At 39.9% G+C, this 8,114-nt stretch overlaps 1 non-coding gene across 1 annotated transcript; it reads left to right on the top strand.

The window, feature by feature from the left end:
• The first annotated feature begins 4,244 nt into the window (after positions 1-4,244).
• On the top strand, positions 4,245-4,351 carry LOC149996314 (U6 spliceosomal RNA). The gene has a single exon (XR_016507572.1). It is a non-coding gene; the product is annotated as a U6 spliceosomal RNA (small nuclear RNA).
• Positions 4,352-8,114: the final 3,763 nt, after the last annotated feature.

Below are 8,114 nucleotides of genomic sequence, written 5' to 3'. Positions count from 1 at the left end.
TTATTCCTAAGTGTTCCTTAAGTTTGTGAGATGTGTCGCTTTATCTGCAGAGATTTCCAGGCCCTCGAATGCCAAGGAAGGTTATGGCCTCTCCAGATATCACCCAATACTCAGGCTGTGTGGATGACCACCTGCAGGAAATGTATGTTGTGGTTTAGGCTTTACTTGTCCATCCTTCCATGTGCTGTCTTCTCACTGTCTTAGGGGCTATGTGTTCTTCACCATATATCCCTAGAGTTCTGGACTTTCCTGGCACATACAGGGGACAAATATATTTCATCAATGAATCAGTGAGTCAAGGAAGTGTCCACCTTCCTCTCCAGTGTTGATATATGGCTGTAGGGACTACAACTCAAGGCAGAACCCTACTCAGTTTGGATGGAAAAGAGCCCACAAGCTAGACCCTCCTGAGCTGGTGGACCATAGTTCACTCTCTGATGGTATCTTTCTTGTCATCTTTCTCACCAGGCACATGTCCTGCTTTTTTTTGGGAGCCCAGCAGTGGAAATTAGATGATTGCCTCCTTCTGATGAATATATTTTAAAAATTCGTATTTTAGTAGATAATTTTTATTTTCATCTAGAAAGACAAATTCTAGAGTAGGCCACAAAAAACGTGACATGGGAAGAATTAAGTCCATTTGTCTTACTCCACACAACATATTCATCAGAGTGTATGTCAGGTGCTGTTGTTCTTTTTGGTTCCACCATCATTCTTGCTTTTTTATAGGACCTCTCCCTACTTTGAAGAGATTTATTCTTACTGTAACAACATCAAACTCACTCTTCCAGGTGACATCTGGCATATTTGTAGTGATGCTTGCAGTCTTTGTGGGTATTAAGCAAGATTTCCAATGGTGAATTTTAAGCCAATAATATATATGTACAACTGGTTATTTTTCCTCATCGTTCAAGCCATATTCTTTCTGAGTCCTCAGTGACTACAAAGATTTTTCTGTCATTCCTGAGCGATAATGAGCAATTAGCTTTTGGATAGGAGAGGTATGAAAATTATTATTTTTTCTCATTACTGATGTGAGGGGACAGGTGGAATCAATATCTATAGAATATGCATTTAGCCTATGAAGCTGAGATAAATTTTTCTCTTTCTCACTTGGAGGCCATGAAGACTATAAGAATGAAGTTGATCTTTCTCTCTGGGAAGTATTGAAAGGTAGCGAATCCACTGGCTTTGCCTTAGAAATAGAGGTGGGAGGCTGTCTCATAGCCATGCTAGAGAAGATTCCAGCACAAGATTTTTTTGTTTGGTTATTAATTAATTGATTTAAGAGCAGAGTATCAATTGACTTTACCTTTTGCAGAAAACTTATTCCAGGAAATTAAGGACATGTTGGACTACGTTGATCAGAGAAGGCCCCCTAAGATGAGAAACTATGGATCATCTCTGGGCTCTTCATGACTTCCTGTGGATCTTTGTTTCCATGGAGTCTAACTTGGCTTCAGCCTGAGCTATTTCCATCTAGAGCAAATCTGATGGTGATTAATTCTATCATCTTTTTTTTTTTTATTTGAAAATATCTTGTTTGAAAACTATTTTATTTTTGAAAGACATTTTTACTTTTTTCTTCTACACTTTATGTTACTGTCCATTCACTTCTGGATTCTGGCTTTTTCTAATGAGAAGTCTGTCATCGATCATATTATTATTTCTTTATAAGCCATGGGTCTCTGTTTTCTGGTTGATTTTAAGATTGTCCTTGTATCTTCAGCACTGCTCCATGTAATAAGACTGCATGTATGGTAAACTGCATGATGTTGTCCCACAGGCCCTTAAGACTCTTTAAAAAATGTATTTCTCTTATATTCAGAATGGATAATTTCTATTGATTTGTCTTCAAGTTTACTTTTCTTTTGTAGTATCCAGTCTGTTGTTTAGCCCATCAATGGAAAAGTTTGCACTTCAGTTCTTGGATTTGCACTTTTATAGTTTCCAATTGTTCACTCATTGTAATAACATTTTCCTTCAACATTTGAGCATCCTTATAACAGTTGTTTTAAAGTCCTTTCTGGGTCATTTCAGGTATCTGTTTGTACTACTGCTTTCTTAATTAGAAGTCATATTTTACTGCTTCTTTTTAGGTCTAGAAACTTTGCATCAGATGGCAGAAATTGTGGCTAATACATTGCAGGGAGCCTGGATGATGTTTTATACTTATATTATTTTTATCTAATTCTCATGTTCACCTCCTGATGTCACTATAATTGTTCCAGCTTATAGATGAGCAAACTGAGCCTCATGCTTGACAAAAGAGCTGCCTAATATCACACAGCTAATGTGTGGTGAAACTGCCACTCAAAGTGAGAATTTCTGCTATTATATTGTCAGATAGATTTGTTTAATTAGAGATGTTTTGGCCAGGCCATTCTTGGTTATACCCTGCCAAACTTTCTCTGTGCCAAGATTCTGCTTTCTCTGAGAGGGGACCAAGACCTGTGCAGCCCTCTGCTGTTCAGCAAGTTCAGCGGGACACCGACCTCATTCCCACTGTTTCTGAAAACAACTTGGGGCACAATTAGCCTTGTCAAACCTTTCACTCCTCTGCTGTATATGGTTGCCAGATTTCCAGGGCAGTTCAATAATCCCCAGGGTCTTGCTGCAGGGGTAGCTATTAACTGAGGTGTTTACATGTCTGAAAATGTACCAGGCTATAAATAGAAGCTATTTTCCCAGCATCCTATGATACTGGGTTTATTATTTTCTTTTTCATTTTCTCCCCCATTTGTCAGCTTTCATAAAGAAGAAAAGGAGCAAAGGGGAAAAAAATAACCCACCCACCAAACAATTTCAGATTGACAGAAAGAGCATTCACTTAGCTTCTCAGAAAATTGATGGCAAAGCTCCTGGACCACAAAAAAGGAAACTTCAAAGGAAACACATGGCTGTTTTGAGAAACAAAGTGAGAAATGAATGCAGTAATGTTAGGAAGCAAGTCCCCTGCATCAGTGATGGGTGCCTCCGAGAGTTCTGGGTGCTTTCTGATAGATTCTGGAACTAGTTTGCAACACACCTTCTCAGCTCCCTAGATTATAGTTTTATCCCTTGGAGTCTCAGAGTCTCAGTTGTAGACACTGCCTTTGTGTGTACCTGGGATCTGGGAACTGAAAACATTGTGAGGTTTTCTCTCTCCTTTTTCAGCAGGGTTTGCATGGAGGCTATTATCTGAGTGGAAGTAAAATTTATTCCATGATGGGGAGCAATGCGTCAGGAACCGCAGTGGGAATGGACCCCCACCAATGCAGGACAGAGCACTCTCATTACTGTTAACTACTTACTCACATTTTCTACAACCATGGGCCAAGTACTAGGATAAGGACTCATCATACATTATGTCCTTTGTCTTGGCAACAAGCCCAAGAGAGAAAAACTAGTATTTTATACATAAAGAAATTGAGGCAAGAGATTAAGTGACTTATCTAAAGTCACACAGTAGTAAGTGGCATACCAGGCTTGAAACAGATAATTTACAGTCTATGCTTAACTGCCACAAAACGTCACCTTTCATTTCTCATCCTCAAGGTTAACCTTCTCCAAAGGGACACTGGAAAAAGCCAGGAATAAAAAAGCCTGTGGTGAGATCTCTAGAGAATGTATAAAGGTTCTCAGCAGTTTCCAAAAGTATGAAGGGCTGAGAGTTCAAAATAGAGAAAGAAACACTGATTGAGGAGTCATTTGTGAATATACCTAAATGTCTTTCTTTTCTCAGAATCTGTCCCCTTACCCAATCCAACAGTTGGAATGCTGATGAAGGGTTAGAAAAACAAAAATAAATGAAATAAAGAGGATAGGACTCTGATTGCCAAACAAAGCTACCGGTATTAACTAGGCTTAGGGGCCTTCTTCTCTCTCACTAAGATTATACATTTAAAGGGATGCCTGGTAACAGCAGAAAGGTCTTTATCTTAGTTCCTTATGGTTGCCATTGAGTTGCTCCTGACCAACCCCACATGATGCATTTGAACAAGGAAGTTCTCTTTCCGTAACATCATACGTGGGCATGAGGATCACTCCCTGGGGTTCCGAAAGCTGTATTTTTTTTTGGCTCCTTTAATCTTTTAATATGCTTCTACCCACATCTTTGAATGATACTTAATCAAAAGGTCTTTTCTTTCTCAGGCTGCTGAGTGTAATGCAGATCTCAAGCAACCTGGAACCTTCTAACACTGGTCCCTCCCACTGATCTCAGCTTTCTTCAAGAAACACATACTTCAAAAACCCATGCCTGAGTGCTCACTTTGGCAGCACATATACTAAAATTGGAACGATACAGAGAAAATTAGCATGGACCCTGTGCAAGGATGACATGTAAATTCGTGACGCATTCCATATTTTTCTAAAGAGCACCTGAAATATAACCAGACAGCATAAACAAATGACATAAAGGGTAATCCAAGAACATCAGGCTCAGGAGATCAAAGAGACTACACCACTGAAACTCCCAGATTTCCTATAAAGAATCTCATACCACAAAGGTGAGAATTCAAAGCAGACAAACCCAAAACATAAAAACAAGAAGAATCCAACATAGTAAGATGCAGAAACAACCTGTCAATGAAAAGAAAAGAAGAATCCACAGAAAGAGAGGTAGATGGAATAGACATAGCCCAAAGGTCAGACATGGAATTCAAAACAATGATGGTGAATAAGCTCAGTATACTTAACCTCAAAAACAACTACGATAACCTCCAAGGGAGTTACCAACAGCTCCAAGAAAACTACAGGGAACTTACGGAGAACTACACCAGCATAAAAAAGGACATAGAAACGATTAAAAAGAACCAGGAAGAAATGAAGAATACAATCTCTGAACTGATATACACAGTAAAATCAATAAAAAGCAGGCTAAATGAAGCAGAGGACCAGATCGGTGAGTTAGAGGACAATGTAAAAAAAATTCCCAGACAAAAAAACAAAATGAAAAAAGAATGAAAAAGTATGAACAACATGTAAGGGAATTACAGGACAGCATGAGGAAAAATAACATCTGAGTCATTGGAATAAAAGCGGGAGCAGAAGAAGGTCGAGGAATAGAAAAGCTGATAGGAGAAATAATGACAGAAAATTTTCTCAACCTGATGAGAGAAAAAGTTATACAAGTTCAGGAAACACAGAGAGTCCCAATGAAGAGGAACCCCGAAAAAATCCACTCCTGGCACATCATAATTAAAATGGCAACATTCAAAGATAAAGAGAGAATCCTAAAAGCAGCAAGAGAAAAACAGCAAATAACATACAAGAAAGCTCCGATAAGGCTATCAGCCGATTTCTCAACAGAAACACTACAAGCCAGAAGAGAATGGTCCAAAATATTTCAAGCAATAAAAAACAAAGGCCTACAACCAAAAATACTCTACCCAGCAAGGCTCTCATTCAAAATGGAAGGTAAAATAAGGAGTTTCACAGACAAAGGAAGACTATAAAAATACATCTCAACCCTGGCTGCTGTAGCTCAGTAAATTGAGCATCAGCCTGAGAACCAAGTGTCGCTGGTTTGATTCCCAGTCAGGGAACATGACTAGGTTGCACGTCAGGTCCCTAGTTGGGGGTGTGAGTGAGAGGCAACCACACAATGATGCTTCTCTCCCTCTCTTTCTTCTTTCCCCTCTCTTTAAAAATAAATAAATAAATAAACAAACAAACAAATAAGTTAATTAATTAAAAAAATACATCTCCACCAAACAAGCATTGCAAGAGATGCTAAAGGGAATGTTTTAACAAAAAGAAGAAAAAAAAGAGGAGAGAAACACAGGTACAAAGGGAAATGAGTAAATACATGTCAATAATAACCTGAAACGTAAATGGATTAAATGCTCCAATTAGAAGATACAGGGTAATGGAATGGATAAGAAAACAGGACCCACATATTTCTGTCTACAAGAAACAAACCTCAAAACAAAAGATTTACATACACTGAAAGTAAAGGGATACAAACAAGAATTCCAAGCAAACAGACCTGAAAAAAAAAGCTGAAGTAGCAGTCCTCATATAAGACAAAACGGATTTCAAAGCAAGGGCAATAAAAAGAGATAAAGAAGGATGAAACAAGATGGCGGAGGAGTAAGTGGAAGCTACATTAACTTCCTCCCAGAACTAGTCTGGATTTACAACGTAATTTTGGAGAAATCATCTGGAATAACCAACCGAACACCAGCTGGAGAGAAGTCTTATAACCACGGAGAGACAGAAAAGGCCGCTACATCACAATGTGACCGGTAGGGAGTGCGGAGACGCAGAAGGGCTGGCTGGGCTCACATGGGTGGCAGCTGAAGGGACTGAGAAACAGCTCAGCAGCCAGGGATTCCCCCTGAGAAGGGCAGGGTCTAAACCCCCAGCTGAGCTTCCCAGCCTACAGCAACAGAGTGGAAAGTAAAATAGCATCCAGCTGAGAAAAGCGAAAAGCCACAGGGTTTCTTGCTAGCTGGAGAGAAACAGCTGGAGAAAAAGAGCTCTTAAGCGGATCACATATGAAAACATTCTGTCCCCATTTACCCTGGGCACAAGTAGAAGGAAGACACAGAGGACTGGAAATGCTTGGGGAGAGTTTGGTGTGGTGGCTTTGAGGGGAGAGCTGGGGAAGCGGCCGGCTGGGTCCCAGTGCTGACTCATCCCACACTGCAGGCAGACCATTCCCAGCCAATTGGCATCAGCCTGAGGGGAAGCAAAAGCCCTGTCTACAGGAATTAAGCTGTCACACCCACGGTCCATAAGCCTGATGGATAATCACAGATTAAATAGATTAACAACTAAAGGAGCCAGACAAAGGCAGTAGATCCCTGGAAGTCTCCAACAGGCTGCCTAGGCCCAGACTGGTACAGGATCTGATGCCACCAGGGGCAGATCCAGGAAGTGCAGATCATTCTAAGAGGCAACAACAAACAATAGGAGTCACAAAAATGGGGAGACGGAGAAACAACCCCCCATCAAAAGGAAAGGTAAAGTCCCCAGAAAGAGTGCTAAATGAAATATAGGGGAGCAAACTATCAGATATGGAATTGAAAGCATGGATTATGGAGAAGCAAAATGAGCTCAGCGGAAACTACAAAGAACTCCAGAAAACTACAGTGAACTCCAGAAGAACTATAAGCAACTTACTGAGAATTATACCAGCATCAAAAAGGACATGGAAGCTATCAATAAGAGCCAGGAGGAAATGAAGAATACGATCTCTGAATTGAAGAACACAGTAGAAGGAATTAAAAACAGGCTAGAGGAAGCAGAAGATTGGATCAGCGAGCTGGAGGACAATGTAGACAAAAACCCACAGACAGTGCAACGAAATGAAAAAAGACTGAACAAGACTGAAGAGGCTCTAAGACAGCTGCAGGATAACAGGAAATGTAATAATATCCCTATCATAGGAATTCCAGAAGCAGAAGGAGAAGAGCAAGGAATAGAAAACCTCTTTGAAAAACTAATGACAGAAAACTTCCCTAACATAAAGAGAGAAAGAATCATGCAAGTCCAGGAAGCACAGAGGGTCCCAATGAAGATGAACCCCAACAGGCCCACTTCAAGACACATCGTAATTAAAATGCCAACATTCAAAGACAAAGAGAGAATCCTAAAAGCAGCAAGAGAGAAACAACTAATAACATACAAGGGAGCTCCAATAAGGCTATCATCAGATTTCTCAGCAGAAACATTACAAGCCAGAAGAGAATGGCAAAATATGTTCCAGGTAATGAAAAACAAAGGCCTACAACCAAGAATACTCTACCCAGCAAGGCTCTCATTCAAAATGGAAGATGAAATAAGGAGTTTCCAAGACAAAAGAAGGCTAAAAGAATACATCTCCACCAAACCAGTATTGCAAGAGAAGCTAAAGGGTCTGCTTTAAGAAGATGAAGAAACAGAGAGAGACAGAGAGGAACACGAGTACAAAGGGGGGAAATGACAATGAATAAGGACTGAAAGAAAGAAGGAACTTCTACCATTTGCAACAACATGATTGGAACTAGAGAGAATTATGCTTAGCGAAATAAGCCAAGCAACAAAAGAAAATTACCTTATGCTATCACCTGTTACAGGAAACTAATGAACAACACAAACAAATGAGCATAATTGAACCAGAGGTATGTAAACAAGGAATAAACTAA

The sequence above is a fragment of the Furipterus horrens genome, unplaced genomic scaffold (genome assembly GCF_987537825.1).
Source record: "Furipterus horrens unplaced genomic scaffold, mFurHor1.1.pri manual_scaffold_12, whole genome shotgun sequence".
NCBI lineage: Eukaryota > Metazoa > Chordata > Mammalia > Chiroptera > Furipteridae > Furipterus > Furipterus horrens.
This window is presented reverse-complemented; position numbering and strand designations above follow the sequence as displayed.